We start from the raw sequence: 24,490 nt of genomic DNA, 5'->3' as shown, positions 1-24,490 counted from the left end.
TTCACCTACTTTTGCCAACACAGCTTTATTTCTTATTCCGTCTGTCCACTTCACACATTCCATTCTTCTCGATATCCACATTTCAAATGCTTCTATTCGCTTCTCTTCACGTCTTCGTAACATCCACGTTTCTACCTCATACTTGGTCACACTCCACACAAAGCACTTTATTAGTCTCTTCCTTACTTATTTTTCCAAAGGTCCGCAGATCATGCTCCTTTTTCTATTAAAAGCTTCCTTTGCTATAGCTATCCTTCTTTTGACTTCCTGGCAGCAGCTCATGTTACTGCTTCTAGTACACCTCAAGTATTAGAAGTTGTGCACTTGCTCTACAGCTTCATTTACATTCTCAAGTAGTTTATCTTCTTTATTTTTCTTCCTATGACCACGGTCTTCGTCTTATTTGAATATCTTCATCCCATTCTGATCACAGCTGTCACTTAGCTCCAGTAGCATATCCTTTAGTATCATCTCTTCTTCTGCTAACAATGCAGCAAATCTTATATACTTTATTCTTCTTCTTCTTACCACCACTCCTCCCATGTTTTAAAAACAATTCTTCGCTAAATCCTCCAAGTAGATGTTGAACAGTGTAGGTGATAAAGAGCATGTTTGACGTACTCCTCTTCCTATTTCACTTTCTTCTGACATTTCTTCTCCCATCCTGACTTTGACTCGTTGTTTACTTAAAGATTACTGAATAGCCTTCTCTCTTACCAATCCACACCAATTTACAGTGGACCCCTATAGTCCCGTCGCTCTTATTTCCGGCAGCCATCATATTGCAGGTCGGCTACATTTAAACGTGTGCCTCTTCTCATTCCCTGCTGATGACGTTATGCACTGCGATAAATACTTAATATAATCGCCCGCCATTTTCGTTCTTTCGTTGGCGTTCATAGAAAGCACACAAGGACGTTATTTGCCGCTCAATTATTTGCTAAGCTACAGTGCGTTTGATTTATTATTATAAGAGCTACGACATAATAATGCTTAATGGTGTAGCAAATAGATTCCACGTCTGGTAGCTCGGCAACGAAAGAACAAAAATTGTGAATGATACTACCACAGTCTAGTATATACAGTCACAAAGCTCAATACGTAGTAAATATGCATCCATAGATATTTGCTAACCACTAGGATCGCTAATATCGCCTCATTATAGACAATGAGAAATAGCACCGGCACAGTCTATTGTTCCTAGCACCCTCACAACTCAAGCTTCGTGACTGTATATACTAGACTGTGATACTACCTACTTAGACTTTATACAGCCTTCACTTCCTAAGGAGTAAGCAAAGAGAAGGAGTCACGCCGGAAATAACAGCGACACGACTGTGTTTTGAGCAGTTTATTTCTTTCGAATTAAAAGTATTAGAATTTACACGTAGCTCGACCGTCTGGTCATATGATCAGCATGTTATAGTGTTGAAGTAATAGGCCCACAAAACGAGGCAAGACTAGTCCCATTAAGTCACATTCACACGTAAGAGAGAGAAATCACCACCTCACTGGCGGAAATCGATTTCTACTTCACTGGCTTAGGATCAAACGCTTTCACTTGAACCCTTTGGCCCGTTCCGTTCCCAGTCGTATAAGCATTTCAACAGGCAATACAGCTTCACAAATACCAGGCCTAATTGGTCGTGTGTACAATCGAGTTCGACGTCAGCTCTTTTTATTTATTTTGTTTCCCAGATTTATAACCTTTCTGGAGATAAAGTTAGTTCTTAGTTCACCGCTGTGAAGCAATGGTTAGCATGTCTGATCATGTAACAAGAGGACCCGAGTTCAAATCCTGGTTCGGACAAGTTGAGAGTTTTTCCGAGGTTTTCCCTCAATCCATTAACAAAAAATGCTGAATAACTTACAGCGCTGGACCTTGGATTCATCTTCACTCAGCCGCTATATAATCATCACAGTTGATAAAGCCTCGAAAAATAAACAAATAGAAGTAAAATTTGTTTCAAATCCAGGTGATACATATGTTTCAATTATAAAGTACCTATAAACATCTGTTCTGATGAAAGCGCCTATTTTTCAGAACATGAACCTGTACGAACCTACAATATTGCAGAGCAGCTTTGTATTAAGACAGGTTCACAATAAACCGGAAACGAGAATCGGAACGATAACGAAAACGGTAATATTGTTAAAATGTGTACATTTAAATGTGAGCATTCACAATTAACGAAAAGCTTGCCGGAGCCCAGGATCGGGAACAGAGAGTTGGCCAAGTTTCAACGTTCACGTTTCCGATCACAGCCCACTAGATTCATTATATTGCCATCTAAAAGCTATTTTGTCGTCATATATTTTGTAGCAAGAAGACCGTGACATAACCTACAGTGCATGAGGATTAAGTTGGCGTGATTTCTACTGTCCTTGTCTGAGGTCCTTGTCTACCAACTGCCACCAGATGTGACGGGCAAGAGGTTTCCTTTTGTACAATTCTTGGAATGCCCTTTCTCCTCCCTTCTCCCTTCACACTTTTGCAAACCCAATTAGTGGATCTCTCAGTGGCATCTCGGGGTTGTTCGAGTTCATTAGTTAGTAGTATTTTGTGAATAGTGAAGTGAGTTTATATCTTTTTTATTAGGTTATTTTACGACGCTGTATCAACATCTCAGGTTATTTAGCGTCTGAATGAAATGAAAGTGATAATGCCGGTGAAATGAGTCCGGGGTCCACCACCGAAAGTTACCCAGCATTTGCTCGTATTGAGGGAAAACCTCGAAAAAAAACCTCAACCAGGTAACTTGCCCCGACCGGGATTCGAACCCGGGCCACTTGGTTTCGCGGCCAGACGCGCTGACCGTTACTCCACAGGTGTGGACGAGTTTGTATCTTGTTGTACCAATTTAATATAATATAATTCACAAATTAAAATGTTTTCGGAGATACATGGTATCACTGTTACCTTAAATATTGTAATGAGTGTTGTGCTCTTGTATTTAATAATAATGGTAGGCAATATGGGAAAACACGGGAAAGCCTTGAAGTCGGACGGTATGAACATGGTTATTAATGCACATAAATTCTTTACTGGAGAATATGCGGAAAACAAACAATATCTGTGCCGAGTTTTATCGAAAGTACTGCTGCAGCGACACATATATCATCTCGTGGTGTTAACAGGATTAAAATAGAAAACAAAAAAACAAAAAAACAAAAAGAAACAAAAAAACAAAAAAACCAAAAGGAAGCGCTAGAAAGCGGAAGCGGAGTGGAAGAGTGCTGCGAACTCCAGGAAAGAAACGCCCGAACAGAACTCTTAAAAAACGTGTGTAACAGGTTAAAAATGAGCGCACGTGCAAAAGTGACGAAAGAAAATTGGAGGAAGGCCTATGAACGCATAGAAAAAGTTGCAAAATTTTATTGGGCGAAGGATGGACTTGTAGATGGAAATTTATTATTCGTTCGTACTCACGACGACACGGACACGGACGAACTTTCTGGCGGAGTGGAGTCAGAATTTGAAGAGGAAGAGAATGCCGCCACTGGTAACTCGTGGTCGTTTGAAGAAGTGTCGACCATCATAAATGAGGGTAGAGAGAGATGGTGAGCATTCTCTCTCTTTCTAAAAGGGACTAGACAAGTAAATCCTCATGGACTGTATGCATTATTTTGTTCTGTGATGTGCATCATGGAGCAAGTTTTATTTGATGATATTCTAATTTTGAGTGTTGAGGATAATCCTCACGTTTACGATAAGCGGCGCGCCTCGTATAAAGATGAGAAAATGACGGAGAATACGTGGCTTTCAATAGCTGCATCTTTGAACACTGATCGTAAGTGAATCATATTTTATTACTGTACTGGTTGTATATTACACACTACATATTCATGCTTCAATTCAATAACTACTATTCTGTACATTTTTGTTCTATTACAAAATGTTTCTTCTCCAATTATTTTACGTTATGGTAGACTTAAAATAGCTTGTGATAATAAAGATGCATGGGCGTATTTATAGTACCGTACCTAATGAAATGTTTCAGTTGAAATTTCGAAGTTCGTTAACCTGTGTTTATGTTGGCTGCCTTGTACTCATGAGAGAACGCCATTGGAAATTATACACAAATAACATCAGAATGCGTAATATCGACTTTACATATCGTTATTGACATGCATATCGATATGCATAGTCGTCTACGTTCTCGGTTTATTGTGAATCAAAAATTTTCATATTCACGTCCTCTGCTTCTAGTTTTCATTCTGGTTCTCGTTCCCGGTTTATTGTGAACCAGCCTTTACTCGTATTTTAGTTGCATTATTTTATTTGCTTCCATGTATTGTGGGTCCTTATTTCCACGGCATGACGCCCTCAGGTTACGGATAGAGGAGACGGCCACCAGATATGGAGGGTAGCTGCGAATATATTGAATAAGCAGTCGTGGACAGCCGATAAAGGCTGGTCCTCCAGCTTAGGGGTTGTGCGAAGAGCTAACAACCCATCATCGCAAAAAACAGCTTGTTACGAATCAATGCAATAAGTCAGGATAACAGAGAGGGTTTGGAATTGAACGGGTTACATCAGCTTCTTGTCTCTGCGGATAACGTGTATATGTTAGGAGAAAATCCACGAACGATTAGGGAAAACACGGAAATTTTTCTTGAAGCAAGTAAAGCGATAGGTTTGGAAGTAAATCTCGAAAAAACAAAGTATATGATTATGTCTCGTGACCAGAATATTGTACGAAATGGAAATATAAAAATTGGAGATTTATCCTTCGAAGAGGTGAAAAAATTCAAATATCTTGGAGCAACAGTAACAAATATAAATGACACTCAGGAAGAAATTAAACGCAGAATAAATATGGGAAATGCTGTTATTATTCGGTTGAAAGGCTTTTGTCATTTAGTCTGCTGTCAAAAAAATTTGAAAATTAAAATTTATTATATTACCGGTTGTTCTTTATGGTTGTGAAACTTGGACTTTCACTCTGAGAGAAGAACAGAGATTAAGGGTTTTTGAGAAGAAGGTTCTTAGGAAAATATTTGGGTCTGAGAGGGATGAAGTTACAGGAAAATGGAGAAAGTTACATAACGCAAAACTGCACGCATTGTATTCTTCACCTGACATAATTAGGAACATTAAATCCAGACGTTTGAGATGGGCAGGGCATGTAGCATGTATGCGCGAATCTAGAAATGCATATAGAGTATTAGTTGGGAGACCGGAGGGAAAAAGACCTTTGGGTAATATTAAAATAAATTTGAGGGAAGTGGAATATGATGATAGAGAGTGGCTTAATCTTGCACAGGATAGGGACCGATGGCGGGCTTATGTGAGGGCGGCAATCAACCTGCGAGTTCCTTGCAAGCCATTTGTGTATATTATATAAATGTCAGCATGTTTACCGATGTAGTCATTTGTGACAATTGCGCGTAGACCTACTTTTAGAGTTACTCGTACCATAGATTGAATACACTGGTCTAAGGCGTCATGCCTTGGACTAACGATATGGAATGCGCTCTGGTTCGAGTCCTAATGTGGGAACAAATTTTCTCACGAGATTTTGGCCAGTGTGTGGAACCGGTGATGAAATTGGAGTGCTACGATAGGTAGTGAAATCCGGTTTCGTAAGCCAAGTATAATGGTGGGATCGCGCCGACTATACGATACCTTCTTACTGGTTGAACTATCCTTCATTTCATTTGAGGCATGTACGGACGTGAGGCTTACAGTCGGCTGGTCGGCCTTGGCCCTGTCTGGGCTGTCGCGCCACAGATTCAAAAATAATAACAAGTTCTTGCAAACCATTTATCTACTCATTTTATTGTCATCATTATCTTTGTTGCATCAGCTGGAACAAGAGAAAGCGTGGAAAAGTTGGCGAGATGCGGTTTTTGAAGTGAGAGAAGAGAACCACAGCAACCCGAATCGATAGATGGCTCTGGCAGCGCTGGTCTTGAAAAGCGGCGAGTACTGGCAGCAGAAGCAGAGCATCGTGACGTGAGATCGGCGCCCGGCCGGACGACATCACCGCCACACTGCAGACTGCGAGGTACGTGCAGGCTCACTATTACACACATTTTGGTTGCTATGACGACGGGCAATTATAGAATAACGGTAGTATAGGCCTTACAACAAAGTAACACATGTTGTGCGTAACGAAATTGATATATAATCGGTGTAATAATAATAATAATAATAATAATAATAATAATAATAATAATAATATTATTATTATTATAATAATAATATTAGCAATAATAAAGATTTTCTGAGTGATTCCTAATACGTGTGCCACGAATCACAGGAAATATTTTGTGAATTGGTGTTCAGAAGAATAGAAGAAATGGTTGCCGACCTTGCCCTCAGAAAAGTATCTTTACCCTAGCCGGACCAAAAATCGAAGCCATTCAATGCACAAATTGTTTACGTAATGTCCATTATGAACTATATATCCGTCTATTGTGTAGTCAATTATCAAGGTGCAGATCTAACGGCTGTGGGGCGTAGAAGTAGGATGTGAATATTTGGTAATTGTCGATTCAATGTCCTGTGTTGTCCCATCGGTGTCATACTAACCCCACGTCAAGATATTTTCACGAAGTGTTTGTCTAGTGTCAAATTAAGGGGACTGGATAGTGATTTGGGGTCAAATATGCTATTGTTTATTTTGTTTTTAAAAAAAGTACAAAACTTGCTCTTGTTTTCTTTACAGTCAGACTCGGTTTAATAAACTAGTGTGAGAAATGAAATTTTGCCAATTTAAAGGTTAACTTTATATTAAGGACTACATATGGCATTCAAATTATTCTAACCTATCTGATGATATTTTTCCCCCCTTTCTTAACTGTAAATGAGCACAAACGCTACTTAGGTGTAAATTTTTCTGACATTTTGCATATTCGATTCCCTAACCGTTTCAAATGTATATCATTTTACCTTTTAGGTGTGTTTCCAAATTATATGTAATACGCTTTGTCAAATCTGGCAACCTTTTCACAAGGGAAGCTAAATTTTATTATATATATATTTAAGCCGAATCGAAATCAGCATTGACAGATCAGGCAAGCAAAAAAATATATTTAATTAAATATGAATATTGTTATAAAAATTGATATGTAATAATGAAGCACATATGATTATCAATTATAAAATAAAATCTTAGAAGATGACCTTAAAATTTTACTTATAAATAAAAGATTAAACTTAAAATTAGTGTATCCTTAATTAAAAAAAAAGCTTTTTGAGTGGTATAAGTGAAATTATATAATGTGCAGGGAATCTTAAAATATGAACATTGCGATATAGTGGTTACATCCTTGCAGATAAGCCCTTTAAATTGCCTCTTTAAATTTCGCGGCGCATGTAATTCAAACGTCCTTTTTTAATGCAGTTTTTCATAAGTTTATATTTTTCAAACTTAAGTATATATTTCTCTAGAACTACTGAATCAATTTACATAAAATTGTTTGTAGTGTTTTCTGCAGTCTGTGTTCTACAAACTAGACCTACGGGTTTATGAATATCGCACACATAACACGAGGAAAAAATATATATGCATGGAAAAAGTGGCAAAAATTGTTGATCAGAGTGTAATATTTTTTCTCTCCACTAAGGGTGAAATATTTAACTAAATTTTGCTTCAGAATTTACAGTATTTATTACTTGATAACTTTAAAAAAAGAACAAGGTGTATGAGTGAAGATTGTTGCAAGTAATGTGCACCTGGAGTTTGAGGTACAGATTGTTGCAAGTAGTGTGCACCTGAAGTTTGAGATACATTTAGCAAAGTGGAAAAAACAGATTATCATTTAGGGCCTTTCTTTTGGACTTGAATATGAAACTAATTAGTTATTTTTATACCACTGAATTCAGAATGATTGATTGTATAACCATGGAATTTTTTATTCGTCTCTGAACACCGAAAACTTAGAAATATTTTGAACTAAACTTCTGTATTGAAATTCTTTTATCGCACAGGCATCATTACCCATTCCCCTTAAGTGATTTAAAGTCCAAATAAATTTAATCAAAAGGTTTAAAAGAACGTAGACCTAAGGGTTATGAAATATTATTTATTATTACTTCTATTATGGACAAATTAGCCATTGGAGTAGCTGGGTTTTACAGAACATAACTCACAATATTGTTGATTCACATTTAATAATTTTCTCAGATGAGATGTGATTTTATGTACATGATAATGTTGCTTCACATAAGAATAGATACTAAATCTGAGATAATTTTCGATTAATACACGAAATCCCGTTAGAATACAAACGAAATGGTGTGTGGTGTGCTGTAACTGCAAGCTGAACAATATTTTTGAAGACACGGTAAATTCAGGAACCTATCGCACACTAATAGCCGCACAGATCTTTGAAATTTTGTTAGATAGTGAGAGACTAAATGTGTATTTTGAACATTATTCTGCCATGACACATACTGACCGGGATTCTTTGGAATTAATAAGGGAGGATTTTAATAGCAGGTTAATTTCTAGAGGACTTCGGCCAGCACGTTCCCCAGATCGTACACTGTGCGACTATTATTTGTGGGGAACCTTAAAAAATTAGAGTATATAGAAATAACACATACACTATGAACAAACTTAAAGGCAATGTAATAACAGAAATTAGAATAATCACGGAAGGACAAATTTTGCGTGTGAAAATACGTGAATGTGTGAACGCAGCCGGATAAAAATTTTGAGCAACTTCTATAACGTAGGTTAGTACTACTTATGAAATAAAAATAAAATGGTGTGCATTATATTAAAAAAAATTATACGATTAGAAACAAGCGAGAGGTCATGGATTGATAATGGCGATACTAGGCCGACCACGAAATGCCTGTCTCGTGCCCGTGTTACCAGCCGGGAGCCGAATGGGACGAGTTATATAATATTAAGATTCTTAATTATAACCAAAATTGCATTATTAATTCTAGAATCCGCAGTAGTCATTATTCAATGAATATGTATTCGCAGTATTAAGCACTTTATATTCTAGAGAAGTAAATTAATGACAAGACACGCAAACCACTCTGTACTATGTATCCAGTAAGAAAATGACATTTTGTTTCTAAATGGTATGCGAAAGTTAGTTTGTTCAATCCCAGAAAGCAAATATCTAAACTACAATCATAAATTGTACGATTTAAGTATATTATTTAGGTCATTAATTCTTCAACTGTGGTCCGCGGACCCATGGGGGTCAGGGTTACAAGTGAGTTTGAAAAATGTAATAGTGTGTATAGGGGAAAATGGCTAGCTTGTATGCATGAAAGTAATATATTCTTACCTTATACTAAGCCACGTATAAAGTTATGTGCAAAATACATATCGGAGACCCACGAACTGTCCACACCTGTGGAGTAACGGTTAGCACGTCTAGCCGCGAAACCAGGTGGCCCGGGTTTGATTCCCGGTCGGGGCAAGTTACCTGGTTGTGGTTTTTTCCGGGGTTTTCCCTCAACTCAATATGAGCAAATGCTGGGTAACTTTCGGTGTTGGACCCCGGACTCATTTCACCAGCATTATCACCTTCATCTCATTCAGACGCTAAATAATCTAGATGTTGATAAAGCGTCGTAAAATAACCTACTAACCTAACCCACGAACTCGTAAAGTTTGAGAACCACTAAGCTAGTTTATTAATTTTGCATAAATCCACTCAAAATATTTCTAAATGATGATGCTTCCTAATATTAGAGAATATAATCAGTAAAATCGATATTCAAATTTATTATCACTGTTACAAAATATTAGTGGATTATAACTATAAGTATTGTAATTATGGATAGATATAACATATTTATTGTTTTTTTTTAACTCTTAATTGTTCTGTAAGTGTTAACATTGTATTACAGAAACTTCTACCAACATTAACGATTCAATGGACAATTCTTTAATCTAACTTACAGAGTTTGGTTCCTAAGAAGGTAGCGCTTAGTTATTAAAATGCAAATTTAATACTTTAGTGGTTTCCAATTAGCTAAGAACTGCGGATCTCCTGTTACTAACTTGAATTACAAGTGAACAGAGTATGATACGTTCTGCAGCCACCATTTAGCCTATGTGCGACAGAAGTAATCCTGTCTTTTTGTACTGAACAGTCCTTTCTACAACAAGTTAAATATTTCATATATTTAGTCTTAAATCTGGATCAGCATCAACCCAATATTTATGTTTGGTCTTAATATAACAAAATTTGAAACATGTTTACCTATAAAAGTAAGTGGAACAAAAGGGAATTAGATATTTATGGGGGGAATGATGGGTGAAATTTCTATTTTCTGTCATGTTTAGGTTAGAGACTTCATATTTTGTTCACTTCATTCCCACGATATGAGTATTCTTGCATAAGTTTTATTATAATGAGATGACTGGTTTTTTTTTAATTATTCCAATTAAAAAAATGCATATTTCCATAATCTACTCCTCTTACAAAATTTAAGTTTCACACATGACTATTTTTTAAAACATCTCTAGTATATTTAGAAAATAATTAAGTATCCAGACTTTAAAATTTATATAAGTTTTACAAATAGAGAGACGTTTTTAAAAAAATATGCAACTTCAAAATTAAAATTTTTAGTGTTCACTAAATATATTTTATATTTTAATTTCGAAAGTATTTTGTTTATAAGAAAATGCTATTGTGTTTCTTTAACTAAAGTATATAGAACATGCAGTAAAATATTAATTTCTAATTGGTTATTTTACGACGCTTTATCAACTGTTATTGTTATCTAGCGTCTGAATGAGATGAAGGTGATAATGCCAGCGAAAAGGGTCTGAGGTCCAACGCCGAAAGTTACACAGCATTTGTTCTTAATGGATTGAGGGAAAACCCCGGAAAATACCTCTGCCAGGTAACTTGTTCCAACCAGGATTTGAGCCTGGGCACACACTTCTTCCTAGCATCAGAATTGTAAGAGCCTTTACACTTTGAAATGTGGCGTAATTTTTATTCTTTTAAGATCACAGAGTACTGAAACATGCTCAATGTATAAATAAGAATTTGCCGATTCCTTTTTCACAAAAAAAATATATATAGATTTTCTACTGAAAGTGACCAAAATTTCACCCGTCTTCCCCCTTAAGTTGTTTACTTAATATCTTACAATTTGGAAAAATCATTAGATCCAGAATTAGTCTCGGACTTCTGGGTGAGCTAATTTTAGCCTTCATTCATCAAGACTAAAGGCTCGCTTCCCTTAATTAGGCCTAATGACGACTATAGTGCTTGTAAATTCTAGGCGAAAAATATTCACTTCACTGCCTTGAAGACTTGTACTGAGAGTGTTTAAGTATGGCAAAGTATCACTTAAGTAGGCTGCTATACACAACCAAGCAAAATTGTTCATCATCTTTAATGACATTTTTTAAGTCCAATAAGTTACTGAGATTAAAGAAATTTAGTATTGGTTCTATGTAAATATAAATTTTTGGCCCTACAGAATTTATCTATGGTTATTAGAAGAGAAGAACACTAGAGAAGGGAACGGGAACGGGAACGTGAGGTTGCCCGAGTTTCAACTTTGCCGTTCTCTTTTCCGATCACAGCCTACTAGATTTCATTCTGTTGCCATGATAAAGCTATTTTATATATATTTTGTAGCAAGGAGGCCATGACAACTTTTTCTTCACGCATCGTTTCTAACTAATTCAGAAATTCAGTAGAATCACTTTCAATAATAATAATAATAATAATAATAATAATAATAATAATAATAATAATAATAATAATAATAATAATAATAATAATGAAAAAAATGCGCTCGAGTTGAGCATTAATGTCCAAGTTTAGTCTTTGCCATAGTCTGTTATTGATTGAATCACTTTCAATATATGCTAGGTGTAGCCTATATGTGACCAGACTACCACGTGAATTGAATTCTTAAATATTTTGTGTCTTAAATTCTGAAGTTGGTAACCTGTGTTTATGTTGACTGGTTTGTTCTCATGAGAGAACGTCATTGGTCAATAACACACATATAACATCAGATTGCGTAATATCTACTTTAAATATCGTTATTGACATATCGATATGCATAGCCGTTCCCGTTCTCGGTTTATTGTGAACCAAAAATCTTCACTTTCACGTCCTCGTTTCAAATTCTAGTTCTGGTTCTCGTTCCCGGTTTGTTATGGACCAGCCTTAAGGCATTTGCCTGCCGATCTGGAGTTTCGCTCGGGCATGGGTTCGATTCCTGCTTAGGATGATTACCCGGTTGGGTTTTTCCGAGGTTTTCCCCAACCGCAAGGCGAATGTCAGGTAATGTAGGGCGAATCCTCAACCTCATCTCGGCAAATATACTATCTCGCTATTACCAATCCCATCAAAGCTGAATAACCTAGTAGTTCATACAGCGTCATTAAATAAGCAATTAAAAGAACAACATATGCAAATTAAACTAAAAGATGAGATTTCTGAGAAAAAAAGCCGAATACAATTTGTTAGATGGAAAAGTTAATCATTTTATTCTACAGAAATTGGACATTCTCGGCAAAATGAATGAATACATTCAAAATTTGGATTAATGACGTCGCAAGTCTGAGTAAATACAAGTTTACACCTACTTGTTTTACCAGGGAAGAGAATAATAGTACCTTTGAAACATTTAACACACGGCAATCTGTTCTTCACTGAAACGGACTTCTGGCCTAACATTAGACAGTTTCTTTATACCTTCGAGATCTCGATATTCTTAAAACTTGTAAATAACGAATTGGATCGATATTCTAGTAAAATAATAGATCATTGTTTCAGGAAGGAATTGTTCGATCTTCTTTCTCCAAACACTGAATTATTAAAAAAAAAAATAGCAGTTACTAAAGTAGGCATACAATTAAAAGAACTATTTCCTAAAATATAATTGAAGACCTCCCCGGAAGAAGGATATAACATCAGATTCTTGAAACATGTGGTGTAAGTGGAATAGTAATATGTGTTACAAGAGCGGTGTGTTGATGTTTTCATGTTCGAGGAAAAGATTGAAAAAGCGAAACGTAGTTGAGCTTTTTTAATTTCCGAGAACATGAAAACAAACATATCGCTCGTGTATCGTACATTATTTTGTGCGAAGATCGTTTATTACATACCTGAAAGAGGAATTTCTAAATAGTTGCAATGAAATCTCCATCTTGGTTTCTGTTCAATGACGGCAATTTTGGAAAACAAAAATATCTCTCTTCAACATTGTTGCTATAAAATGTTTTCTGTGTTTACTAATATTGCAGCAGGCCGTGATATACGTCTGTCTTTTTTCCCCCCCAGTCTATAAATGCGAACTTAAAACAAACGGTAAGGTTATGTAATGATTTATTTTTCATTTTAATATTTTAACAATATTATTTATATAACATATTGCAGTAATAACATCGGCATCTGGAATGTTGTTGATTTTTTCACGGCTTCCTTAATGTTACTTGCATCACGAATGCAATAACTTTAGTGGAGTAGTAGAGTTTACTTAATTTTTGCAAATATTTAAAAACAATAATTAATAGTGCAATTTAGGTGAAATTGCAGTGGTAAGTTTCCAATTTATAATTATTACTATGTTAAACGTCTCTAAAAATGATACGTTAAAAGCTTAAAGCAGTAAAATGAATGTCGCGCTTAAGCGGTAAGAAGAGGGAAATTGTTGTGTGTGTTACGTTGGGAATACTGAATGTGGTATTCCACACTTACCGCGTATTGGTTCTGTGCGGAAAACAAGCAAATATGCACGATCTCGCACAAAATAATTGTTGTGTCCAATGGCTGAATAAACTTGCACCTTATATAGTCAAATGGTTATCATAGTAAATATAGGCCTAATGAAATATGCCTTTGAAATTATTTTCCTTTCTTCTAAAACATGAATTACAATTTTGTTGGTTACATTCTTATTCCGGGAAGGTCTTCAATTATCTACAAAATTGTACCTCAAGTTAAAAAGTCCTTCAAACTAAAATTAAAGGTTTTTAAATTACACCGTGCACAGGAATTACTTTGTAAAATTAATAAATCTAGTTACATAAATAAAGTGTAATAAAAATACTCCAATTTAAGCCTATCTATAGAACCTTCACTTTTCTAGAGACTTGAAACACTACTCGTAGAATATTTCATTCTCGGCAAAAATGATTTTAAAACCAGACAGGGGCACTTGGTGTAGGTCCTTTCAGAGAATTATTGAAAATGATTGCTAAGACATTGTACTCGCTGGATCAGTGTCCATGATGAACTATTTTTCAGACTAGAGGGTTGAAGATGATTTCCTTTTATCCTGATTATTTTCTAGTAGAAAAATAAGAGAATCTGATTACAAACCTCTAATTCATTAAAAAAAATATTTATCAACTTTGAAGATCCTTTTATAAAAATATGATTGGTTCTCAGCCAATAAATTAGTATTAAATAGTAACAAAACTAGCATAATCCAATTCAATTCCTGTCAAAATTCAACCTCGCAAATATCAAACCCAATAATTAACAACAGATTCCTAATAGAAACAACAACAACCAAATTTCTTGGCTTACAAATCAATAATGTGTAATTGAAAAAATCAAGGGGACACTCAACTATATTTTGGAACTTTTTTCCTATTTGACCAATCTTTTTCAAATTTGGAGAAAAAGTTTAATATACACATGGAAAGTAATATGCAAAATCTCAGCTCAGTAGATCCAATACTTTTCAAAATAAAAAAATATTTCAATTTTTAATCAATCGTTAATTGAAATATCACTTTTAATTATCATTTTTTATATTTTGGCTTTGTGCATTTGACTGTGCCTTCTCAATGAAGAAGGGAAGAATTCTGTATATTGATTTAGTTCTGTCACGTAAATTAGTGTAAAAATTAAATTTTTTATTTCTATGAAATTAAATTGTAATTTTTTTAATGATTAAAATATCATAAATAGCTTCAAAAAGATAACATTGTAAAACTGATAAACAAAATGACACATTTTTTTTTTCAATTTTTAAGTTGAGTGTCCCCTTAAAGAAATTACCCCCAAACTAAATTCAGCATGTTTTGCTATTAGATTTATGCAAAAGATATTAAATATCAATACCTTAAAAACAATATACTTTGCATATTTACACTCGGTAATGAGTTTTCGAATAATATTCTGGGGAAATTCCACACACAGTAACGGTATATTCCTACTACAAAAAAGAGTAATTAGAATAATAGTAGGTGCGAAATCTAGCAAATCGTGTAGGTCGATTTTGAAAATAAACTATAAATAATACTCATGGCTTGTCAATATGTTTTTTCACTAATAATCTTGCTCGTATGTAATCGTGAAAATTTTGAAACTAATTCAACATTTCATAGCATAAATACGCGTCAAAAATTACGAATTTCATACTTCTTCGGAAAGTCTGTCGTGCTATCAAAAAGGAGTGCGTTATATGATAGTAAAAAATTGTTAATAGCCTGCCTATAGATATAACAAATGAAACTCAAAACATAGAATTATTTAGGGCCAAATTAAAGACGTACCTAACTTCTCACGCCTTCTATTCTGTAGGTGAATTCATGACATTTAAGAACGCTTCATGAATATTTCTGTGTTGTATTAAATATTGATACTAAAACTTTGTGTTGTACTAGTAGACTATATTGTAAAACCCTTCTGTATATATTTCAACTAGACTGTGACTATAATTATGAGTTTGTAGTACTATTAAGATTTCTTTTCCGTTTGACATGTTCCATATTCTAGCTGTGAAGCAGCTAAATACCAGTGTACCATGGAATGTAAATAAATACAATACAATATAACATTGGAAAGTATTTCAATTAAAAAATAACAGCCATTTTATATTAATGTCTTTTTTAAAAATGAATAGCAACATCTTCAAGCATACAACTGATAAATTAAGATAAATATATTGAACTTGTCATTATTAAAAATGTATGCCTATATTGTGTACAACGTAAAGAATTAAAATCTGTTTTTACTTGAGTGAAGAGAAAATTTAAATCGTGCGTGTTTACTGAATGAAAATCCAAAGAAAGATACACTAAAATAGGATTAGACCTACCACCAACAAAAGGAAATGAATGTTTAACAAGTGCATAAGAAAATGCGTCTCTTCCACAGAAACTATTCTCCTTTAAACTATGGACAGTTTAAAGTGGTGTCATCGAGTTTCGATACTCAAAAATAGGTACTGTCTATTACTCAGGAGAAGACGAGCGGAAAAAATGTGACCTTCTTGACTATCGCTGCTGATTATTATAAACATCGCTCAGATAAGCATCCCAGTAGACAGGTACAGGAAACATGAGTAACAATGCGTATGGAAATTAAAGCTAAGTTGAACAGAAGGAGACCTAATATTTCCGCTTACTGCAGTACAAATATTGCTCGTGTTGTCTTACGTTATCTGTTCACATCCCTTCCTCCTCAGTCCGCTCTCGTCTTCTCCTGAGTCACCGACAGTACCTGAGTAGCGGAAAACTGAGGCATAAATGCATCTTTAATAAAGTTATAACCACAGTCCTTATCAGCAGTTCTGAAGAACAGCTCTGGATAAGGGATCTCCAACACATAGTTCTACCTCCCCATTCCTTCATTGATGAAAGAGCTGATATGGAGCAATGAAACACAGCATATTTGTTTAACTATTACGTAATCCAAAACAATGCTCACCATAGTGCTTACTACAATATTACAGAAAACATCAGTAAACTATGACACCGTACAATCTATCGTAGGATATCAAATTTCTTGTTTGAATTATTAGTTTAATTACAGTATTTAGATTATAATATGGATCTTAAGATTTGTTTAATTTTAAACAAATTTAACATTGAGTAATTTCAAGGAAAAATTCGATTCCGGGATCCTTCGCTTAGCGCACAAATGCTCGTGTGCTAAGCGAAGGGTCCCGGGATCGATACCCGGTCCCGGAGAAATTTTTCCTTCAAATTATTCAAACCTGCTTCACAGGGAGCTACTACATGAAAGCCAGATTTGGAAATTTAACTTGTTAATGTTTTTGTGTTCTATTTTAGTTTTCTATTACTGTAATTTTATTGTAAATATTCTTGTTTTGTGTTAAAGTACTTTTTTGTGTATTTGAATGTTACAAATTAGTTTCTTCGCTGCTGTTCAAATTTTTTTATGTATACATATTCCTGGTGATGTGGAAGAGAAAGCCTGATGGCGTTAACTCCACCAGAATAAATAAATAATAATAATTATTAAATTTATGAGAATATCTAGCATGAATGTTCAAAGAAACCACGGAAATCTGTTCAGTTGACGGCGACGCCTGAAGTTTCGTGTTATGTTACCATGCAAGAAAATCAATAAGTTATATAAATTGCTGGAATAAGAACTACTCACTCAAGCTATAGAAGTTTTAGGACCCCAGTACTGGGACAGCAGCCAATACACGCTTCCTCAAAAGTAGAAAATGAAAAAAAGTTCCTGTGATTTATTCTTTTCTGTGGAGTTCTGGTTGTGTTCGTTGCAATGTATTCCAACTTGGTTTGGTGCATAATCCCGCTCGTCTTTCATTTGTGCTGCCAGTAAAACGAGCTTTAATTAAGCCAGACCATCGGAAATCACATCGGCACATTTGCATTTCAACTATGTGGGTTTGATGCAGAGTCAACATCAGAATTAAATATGACAGTATTCGGGAGTACACCCAGCCTGTTAAGTGGAACGAAATATAGAGTGGAATTAACATCAAGTCTCTTTTTTCAGTTTTGACACTAGAAAAGTTTCATATGTGTAGTGCTGTATATTGAATTTATTAACATGGTGTTGTATTTGATCTGCAATTTGCCAATTATAGCTACTCCTACATTTTGCATTTTTGGCTGTGATGTCTGTACTTGGCTCTTTTTGATTTGTTTTTATTTAGTGTTTTGCATTTATATCTGTATCTGTCTTTTTTATTTAGTTGGTATCTATTTGCTTTTTTCCTTCCCTTTTCCATTTTTAATTTGTAATTACACTTGTATCTGTTTTACCTCTTTTTTCGTGTTGTATGCAATTCTATGTTTTTTATCTGTACTGTACTGTCTATTGTAATTGGGGTTTTGCCCTGTTATGGACATAAATAGATAGATAAATAAATAAATGAATAAATGACTAAATGACTAAATGAATAAATGAATGAATGAATAAATGAATAAATGAATAAATGAATAAATGAATAAATGAATAAATGAATAAATGAATAAATGAATAAATAAATAAATAAATAAACAAATAAACAAATAAACAAATAAACAAATAAATAAACAAATAAACAAATAAATAAATAAATATATAAATAAATATTCTAAAATGTAGTTGTAGAGGGAATGTTTTTGCTATTTTTCCGCACTGCTGTCAACTTGTACCTTTCAAATCCTTGGCGTGACATTCTGATTAATGTTTAACAATTGAATTGTTTATTTTAGAAAGGCCACAAGTCACATTGTCCCAATTTTACAGGAGACACAAAAACTAATTATATTAAAGAAATAAAAAATTTATTTATTTTTTTTTTCAATTCTTTGTATTGCATTTTAGGAACGATACTAAAATACACTTTACACTTGAGTTTCAGATTTTTTTTAATGAAAAGGGTGGATTCTATGGAATTTCTTTTTGTCTTGGACATGTGCCCTTTCTAAACTAAACACAGGAACAATGAAAGTTCAAAAAGTGGACATATTACAAACCAATACTTTAATGAACAATAAGTGTACAAAATAATGATAAACATTAAAATGTGCCTTTTATTTTCACTTTTGGCAAGAAAAATTTTATAGCGATGTACCGAAGTACATATATTTCCATGCAGGAATTCTGAGTTATCTGTGACACAATGCATGGGGGGTTGGCCACTAAAGGGAAACTAAGAGGTGGAGCTTAAACTGAAAGGATTCAATTCTGTATCGGAATTGGAATCCGGTGTGGCTTAGTGGATAGAGCGTCAGCACGTAAAACTGAAGACCCGGGTTCGAATCCCGGTGCCGGGGAGAATTTTTCTCCGCTCCACCGATCCTTCATCATAAGAAAAATTTTACTCTGCATTACCCTGCGTTACAGTTGGCTAATTCACAATGGTGTCAGAGAAAGACTTTGCCTCTTCACTTACATACTTGAGGAGTTTTGTTTATTTTAGAAAGGGCACAAGTCACATGGTCCCAATTTTACAGGAGACACGAAAACTATTTAAGTTAAAGAGAGAAAAAATTTATTTCTTGGGAACGACACTAAAATACACTTCACACATAAGTTTCAGATTTTTTTCAAATGAAAAGGGTGGATTCTATGAAATTTCTTTTTGTCTTAGACATGTGTCCTTTCTGAACTAAACATAGAAACAATGAGAGTTCAAAAAGTGGATATATTACAAACCAATGTCCTAATGAACAATAAGTATACAAAATAGTGGTAAACATGGAAATATGCCTCTTATTTTCACTTTTGGCAAGAAAAATTTTACTCTTGCATTACCCTGTGTTGTAGCTGACCAATTCACAATGGTGTCAGAGAAACACTTTGCCTCTTCACTTACATATTTGAGAAGTTTTTTGATGTCTTCAATTTTTTTCCTTCGGAAAACGTATTATGCGTCTTTCACGTGTTAAATTTTACATTACCTCGTTAACATGTTTCAGCCTTCTGTTAGTCATCTTCAGAACTGGTTGTTGCTGATCTTGGCGCCTTTTGTTTGTATTTCCTGTGGGGGTGTGTTTGTGTAGTGTAATGTGGAGTCAGAGTGTGTGTGTTCTGAAATTCAGTTGTGTTTTGAGAATTTCATTTGGATGTGTTTTTGTGTGTCTGTATATTTCGTATTGTTTTAGTGTGTTTAGTTTCTGGCTTTTTGGTTGGATGTGTAGAATTTCCACGTCTGTGTTGATGTCTCTGTAGGTTGGTTAGCATTTGTGATGTGTTCTGCATATGTGGAAGTCTTTTGTAATTTTGTTATGGCTGTGATGTGTTCCTTGTAAAGTGTTTGAAATGATCTACCTGTCTGCCCTATATAGAAGTTGTTGCAGGTGTTACATTTGAGTCTGTATACGCCTGTGTGTTGTATTTGTTTGTTTGCGTTGTTTGTGTGTTAAGATGTTTTTGTAGAGTATTATTTGTTCTGTATGCGATGTTGTAATTTAATTTCTTGAATGAGGTTGCAATCTTGGGAAACACAAACAAAAGACGTCAAAACCAGCAACAACCAGTTCTGAAGATGGCCAATAACAGGCTGAAACATGTTAACGAAATAATGTAAAATTTAACACGCGAAAGACACATAATATGTTTTTCGAAGTAATATAGTGTTAAAAGTTGTGTAATCAAGATGTATAATTTTTTCCATTCATAGGGCTTTTTTCCTTCAAAAGATCGTTTATTCGGAAAAGTAATAGGCCTACATAGTACATATGGCTTATTAAGACGAAACGTACTTTTATCAGCACTTCGTTTAACATTTCTTTTGTCCATTTAAAAGTAGTAGGCCTACAGTTCAGATATTTTAAAAACCTTTCTCTTTTTCTTGTTTTTGATTGACATTGTTTCATTTAAAGTAACATACTTTCTGAAATATTGAAGCGACCAGTTATCAAAATTCAATATGATGTTACCGTTTGTTAATAACACTGTTTCAATTTTACTTCTTGAGCCCTCTTTTATCAGTGTTTCATACTCTTCTGGGGTGTACACTCTGTCTTCATCCTGGTTATGTGCACTTTCTCAAACGTATTTATCTATCCTTCATAGCAATAAATGGAGTCGAGTTAGGAATGTGCTCTTAATGCGGTTACCCCAATAGATTATATTTTTAACAAAACATCAATTTCCACAAAAATGTGACTTGTGCCCTTTATAAAATAAACTAAGTCAATTAATGTTGGTACTACCCGTAGTATAAACAGTATGTTTACCACTATTGCTATTGATCAATACTACAGTGAAACCTCTGTATTTGGACACCTTTGTATGATAGAAACCTCATTATCTTGAACATGTTTTCTTGGAATAGGACAAATTTGTATGCTTTTGCATGTGCAATATATCCTCTATGTAGGGCACCTCTCAATCCTGGAAGCTGGACACCCCTTACAGTTCTATCTTGAACTATTCTCTAGTTCTATTGAGTATTGCTACCTGTTTAGATTTTAGTTGCATTGAACCCTTGTGTTTTGCAAGGATCATTAGTAGGGACTGGATTTTTATGTAATATCAAGGTGTGAAATATGTAGATATTTATGTAAGAAAAATAAGCTGAATATGTACCAAAATATGTAAAATCATTAAAATATTTAATATCAATATCTGCGCTGGTTTGTATTGTTAAGCATAGATATTTGTAGTCTGGTACAATTTTTAATTTTCTTTTCTTCTGTTTGTGGTGCTCTTCCGTCGTTTCTGAGTATCATCATTTCTGTCTTGTCCACATTTATATCAAATTTGTTTTTATTGCACCATTTTACCATTATGTTTGTTGTTTCTTGTAACTTTGTAAGGTCTTTAGACCCTACTACTATGTTGTCCGCTTATTTGTATGAGATTATTTGCTCCTTGATTTTTACAATACAGAGTAGTTGTATGAGAAAGGTTGCCTTTTGTTCACTCATATTTACAATGGGCGGTAAGGTGTGAGTGCCTCTTTTACTTCCTGGAACTTAGATGTTATGTTTCGTCACGAAATATATCCTTTCTCGAGTAGGTAAAAGACTTATTTCAAATTGTAAACTTCCCCAGCAGCAGTTTTATTTTTCCTTTTAAAAAAGTAAAAATTAATAAAACCCCTAAATATGTAGATTTATGTAATATCAAGCCATAATATGTAATGTGGGGTAAATATGTAAAAATATGTATCAAATTTTAATATATTAATGGTAATTACAAGATTCGCAAAGATTTGTTTTTACATACGGTTAGGTTCAAAGGAATATAATATGTAATTACATAAAAATCCGGTCCCTAATCATTAGTACAGTGGAATGAGGGAGTTTTCCTTGTACAGTACAGCAACTGTGAACCTCTTTCTACTTTCCTGGAATTACCCACTTTGTCTTTTTGTAACTGTACTGTGGCTAAATTTGAGTATGGAGTAAGTGTCATTATTTTTCGTAACAGTAAACTTTATGATGCGATATTATTTCAGTAGGCCTGCAGTGTACAAATCAGTCTGTTGAGGTGTTTACCTGTGAGAGTCAGTTTGTGCAGTTTGTATGGTGCCTCAATATGAGTAAGCGTACGTTGGTGGAATTAACCATTGAAAAGAAGAAAGCAGTTCGTTTGTGTTACGGTGTTACTTAAAGGGAAATTTCAGAATAATTTGAAATTTCTAAATCAATAGTTTCAAGCATTAGCAACAATAGGATCTCAATATTAAATACATGAGGACAAACTTACAGTGGGGAAAGAAAAAGAGATCACAAAACTGTTAATGATGAACTAAATGACAAAGTGTTTGAATACTGCAATACCTTAACATTTTGTACAGTAATTTTCTTCTCATTGCATGCTAAAATAAATTTCTACTTCCCTCTACCTTGGACACTCCGTTAAGTTAAACAATTTTATATTCAACCATATGTGTCCGGGTGAGAGAGGTTTCACTGTTCTACTCGGTTCAAACAAAATAGGTAAATGGTATCCCATTTACATTCTATGAAGGTGTTCGGGGGCATGGAGGTAGAACTCTACTCTTTCATGACTTCGGCACTAGAATGAGGTGGTGTGGTCAAAACCACGCTCCGACCGTCTTTTACCCAGGAAACACCCGCCACCACCCTGACCCTGGAACTTTCCAGTCAATAACCAGTTTCCTTCGAGATAGTAATAATAATAATAACAATAATAATAATAATAATAACAATCATCATTCAAAAATTTCAGTGCGTCGCGTGGCACTTCCTTTCAGTTTGTAACAGCTATTTGGAATTCGAAAGCAAAGGATAGATTTCACACTCTTCGTAAAGGTCTTCTGTCTCAACTGCTGGAGTATGAAAGGTAATATATCTGTGCGGGTGAATGAAGCTTATTCGTTCGTACATGTGCGAGACGTCCGACGTTGCAATCTACTGGTAATCTCCAATATCATAGCAATCCAAGTTCTCGAAGTGTGTAGTATCACTATTCTCATGCTTTATGCATAGCATCCTTTTTCTGGCTGCAGAACGGACACAAGTCCTTCTCAAACTTTTTCTTCTTCTGTTCGTCACTCTTCAAATTCTTAATCGCCACCATGCTATACCCATCCGTTCTTTCATGGAGTTAACTCTTGCATTCTTTTTGTCCCCATAAGATTTTCACTTCTCTCTAATCAATTACTTGGTGGGGAGGGAATCTTTTTTTCTTGTACGGAGGAGGCACCTGGCAGCCTGAGACTTATTGTGATTACCACTCCTATTCTGTGAATGATTGGGTAGCTGAACGGCCACGCTCTTGTACAAGTATACGCACCGTGAATCTAACCTGTGCTATTGGATGATGATGATGGTGATCATGATGATGATATGTGAATTAATGATGGCGAAATGAGTCCGAGATCCAACACTTAAAGTCACCCAACAATTCTGCTTCAATTGGTTGAGGAGAAAACCCCGAAAAAAATCTCAACCAGGTAACTTGTCCCAACCAGGATTTCAACCCAGGCTCGCTCATTTCATGGTCAGACGTGCTAACCATTACTCCACAGCGGTGGACGGGGGGGAGTCAATTTACTTAAATTGAAGGGTTCAGAGCCATAATGGGCCAAGCGCCATTTATTAAAAACGGAGAAAGCAAGGGTTAAAGTTAAGTGAATACCACAGTTTAATGAAGATTGACATATCATTTAGTTTTAATGTGTATACTTTATATTACTTGCTATATGTTTCCATTGAATTATGGTAATAACTTCATTTTAACCCTTGTTTTCTACGGTTTTAGTAAATGGCGCATGGACCACTATGGTTCTGAATCCTTCAATTATTGTATAGTTCATGTTTAGCTATCTCATTGCTCCCTCTCATTTATAATTAATTTACGCACTAAATTTATATTCATTAATCCAATTTCTTGCCATGCCGTATCAGACTAATCTGCTTACATTGTATTATAATTCTATTAGCTACTTAGTTTTTATTTTTGCATTGTGCAAACATTTTATACATTTTTTCCTCAATACTATTTTCTCTTTTCTAAAAAATATAACAAATATTTAATATCCCTAACCAAAATAGGCCCCATGATACTTTCCATACAAATTCACATCTGATTGGCCACCGGCGTAGTTCTGTCTGCTGAGGCGCTTGCCTGCCTATCTGGAGTTGCGTTAGGACGTGGGTTCGATTCCAGATTGGACTGATTACCTGATTGTTTTTTTCCGAGGTTTTCCCCAACAGGAAGATGAATATCAGGTAATTTATGGCGAATCTTCGGCCTCGTCTCGCCAAATACCATCTCGCTATTACCAATCCCATCGACGCTAAATAACCTAGTAGTTGATACAGCGTCGTTAAATAAACAATAAACCCAAATTATTATTATTTTTTTACAACATTTGGATCATCCTATC

General features: G+C 34.8%; 2 protein-coding genes across 3 annotated transcripts in view; one reads left to right on the top strand and one right to left on the bottom strand.

Annotated features, from left to right (window-relative positions):
- The window catches only part of LOC138698368 (caspase-1-like), a 359,132-nt gene that overhangs the window by 273,101 nt on the left and 61,541 nt on the right, over nucleotides 1-24,490 (bottom strand). The window lies entirely within an intron of this gene.
- LOC138698370 (glutathione S-transferase-like) overlaps nucleotides 5,955-24,490 on the top strand; it is a 92,826-nt gene continuing 74,290 nt past the window's right edge. For both annotated transcript variants that reach the window (XR_011331847.1, XM_069824236.1), the window contains exon 1: nucleotides 5,955-6,011. The gene's annotated coding sequence lies outside the window, so the exon portion shown is untranslated. The remainder of the gene's footprint in view (nucleotides 6,012-24,490) is intronic.

This window comes from Periplaneta americana, chromosome 4 (genome assembly GCF_040183065.1).
Source record: "Periplaneta americana isolate PAMFEO1 chromosome 4, P.americana_PAMFEO1_priV1, whole genome shotgun sequence".
Taxonomy (NCBI): Eukaryota; Metazoa; Arthropoda; class Insecta; order Blattodea; family Blattidae; genus Periplaneta; species Periplaneta americana.
Note: the sequence above shows the minus strand (reverse complement) of the source record. Positions and strands in the feature narration are given on the sequence as shown.